Genomic DNA, 3,160 nt, shown 5'->3' on the forward strand with positions numbered 1-3,160 from the left:
TTTAGCCCTACATACATACAGTGGGTACGGAAAGTATTCAGACCCCCTTAAATTTTTCACTCTTTGTTATATTGCAGCCATTTGCTTAAATCATTTAAGTTCATTTTTTTTCCTCATTAATGTACACACAGCACCCCATATTGACAAAAAAAAACACAGAATTGTTGACATTTTTGCAGATGTATTAAAAAAGAAAAACTGAAATATCACATGGTCCTAAGCAGGGCTTGACATTAACACCCGCCAACCCGCCAAATGCGGGTAGATTTCAGCTGTGGCGGGTAAGACAGCCACTCCCACTAGCCACTTTGGCGGGTTGAATATAATTTCAGTTTACAGCCAAATGATCGTCGAAGACCGTTGTAGCACAAAATTACAATCCAATCACACAATTCGTTATTTACGTGCAATTGAAGGAGGGATAGGCGGATTTGCGCTGAATGACACACAACAAAAGCGCTCTCTCGCGTGCGCTCTCTCTCTCTCTGTTGCGCGCGCGATCATACACGTGCACACAGATGTCTAAATGTCCATCGTGTGGAGTATCTCGCATGAATACAGTGGGTTATGGCTTAAGTGGACGTAAACAGGTGGGTAATAACTGGATATGCGTCAGTTACGTCCATGCATTCATCAGCCCAATTAAATAGGCATACCTTTCTGTCATTAATGTTAATCAAACAACAAAAGATGTTAAATGAATGTAGGCTATATGTTAAACCTACTGTATCTGAAAAAAGATTATTTTTAATGTACTATTGTTTTTGTAATTTGCTTCTTTGTTCTTTTATATAGCCTAACACAAATAACTTATCTCATATTAGCCCATGCTCATATTGTCCACCTCTTGCCCACCTGTACATACCAGCTGATATACAATGTAGTCTTGATTTGGGTGGTCAATCTGCATTTAAAAGTTTGAAAGGGTTTTAAATCTTCTAAATCAAGTAAAATGACTCAAAATAAAGTAATTTAAGCATAACAAAGTCAACTTTACTCATATAAAATGTAATTTACCAACATCAAAATTGTGGCCAGTGAAAATGCTGACTGGCTAGTAACTTTGGAAAACCACTAGCCACAGTGGCTGGTGAGCAAAAAAGTTAATGTCAAGCCCTGGTCCTAAGTATTCAGACCCTTTGCTGTGACACTCATATATTTAACTCAGGTGCTGTCCATTTCTTCTGATCATCCTTGAGATGGTTCTACACCTTCATTTGAGTCCAGCTGTGTTTGATTATACTGATTGGACTTGATTAGGAAAGCCATACACATGTCTATATAAGACCTTACAGCTCACAGTGCATGTCAGAGCAAATGAGAATCATGAGGTCAAAGGAACTGCCTGAAGAGCTCAGAGACAGAATTGTGGCAAGGTACAGATCTGGCCAAGGATACACAAAAAATTCTGCTGCACATAAGGTTCCTAAGAGCACACTGGCCTCCATAATCCTTAAATGGAAGACATTTGGGACGAACAGAACCCTTCCTAGAGCTGGCCGTCCGGCCAAACTGAGCTATCGGGGGAGAAGAGCCTTGGTGAGAGAGGTAAAGAAGAACCCAAAGATCACTGTGGCTGAGCTCCAGAGATGCAGTCGGGAGATGGGAGAAAGTTGTAGAAAGTCAACCATCACTGCAGCCCTCCACCAGTCGGGGCTTTATGGCAGCGTGGCCCGACAGAAGCTTCTCCTCAGCGCAAGACACATGAAAGCCCGCATGGAGTTTGCCAAGATGGTGAGAAATAAGATTCTCTGGTCTGATGAGACCAAGCTAGAACTTTTTGGCCTTATTTCTAAGCTGTATGTGTGGAGAAAACCAGGCACTGCTCATCACCTGTCCAATACAGTCCCAACAGTGAAGCATGGTGGTGGCAGCATCATGCTGTGGGGGTGTTTTTCAGCTGCAGGGACAAGACGACTGGTTGCAATTGAGGGAAAGATGAATGTGGCCAAGTACAGGGATATCCTGGACGAAAACCTTCTTCAGAGTGCTCAGGACCTCAGACTGGGCCGAAGGTTTACCTTCCAACAAGACAATGACCCTAAGCACACAGCTAAAATAAAGAAGGAGTGGCTTCACAACAACTCTGTGACTGTTCTTGAATGGCCCAGCCAGAGCCCTGACTTAAACCCAATTGAGCATCTCTGTCCACCAACGTTTACCATCCAACCTGACAGAACTGGAGCGCATCTGCAAGGAGGAATGGTAGAGGATCCCCAAATCCAGGTGTAAAAAACTTGTTGCATCTTTCCCAAAAAAACTCATGGCTGTATTAGATCAAAAGGGTGCTTCTACTAAATACTGAGCAAAGGGTCTGAATACTTAGGACCATGTGATATTTCAGTTTTTCTTTTTTAATAAATCTGCAAAAATGTCAACAATTCTGTGTTTTTCTGTCAATATGGGGTGCTGTGTGTACATTAATGAGGAAAAAATGAACTTAAATGATTTTAGCAAATGGCTGCAATATAACAAAGAGTGAAAAATTTAAGGGGGTCTGAATACTTTCCGTACCCACTGTATGTGAGCTTACTCTAGTGCTGCCACAGGTTAATGCCTGTTTCTGTGATAGCAGGCTGTGATTAGCCTCTATCTATGAACGTGGTGTTTTGTTGTACTCCCCGGTTAGGGTTTGTGTTTCACTGAGTACATCACCTGTTGGATTGCACACTCAGGTTGAGTGTAGAGAATCTTATTCTGGTTAGAATAGTATGATCTTTGTTAGCTCCCAGTCGATCATGACCACAGCAGCTGTTTTGCATTTGCTGTTAGATTGTTGGCTCTTTATTGTAGCCTCTTTCTTAATACAGCTTGTTTTTTGGGCGCTGTTGGTTTACGGTCACGAGTTTGCTCACATATTTTTGCACTGCCTCAGGCTTATGCTCACGTTGTTTGAGGTGGTAGGCCTTGTAGGCCTTCCTTAGACTGTGATAGCATATTTATGTGTACTGAGTACATTGCCTGTTGGAATGTATAGGCTTAAGCTCAGGTTGTGTAGCTAGTTACCAACAGTTATCGTGTGGGGTCTAGAGCTGGTCCCCTTTGAGCTTGGGCCCTGTTATGACCACAGGCTGGCGCCACATGGTGCTAAAAGTAACAGGCCTTGCCAGGCCTCCTTTGTAGCCTCTGTGTTGGCCCAGCTGGATTGGTTATATCTAGA

This window comes from Megalobrama amblycephala, linkage group LG11 (genome assembly GCF_018812025.1).
Source record: "Megalobrama amblycephala isolate DHTTF-2021 linkage group LG11, ASM1881202v1, whole genome shotgun sequence".
Classification (NCBI taxonomy): Eukaryota; Metazoa; Chordata; class Actinopteri; order Cypriniformes; family Xenocyprididae; genus Megalobrama; species Megalobrama amblycephala.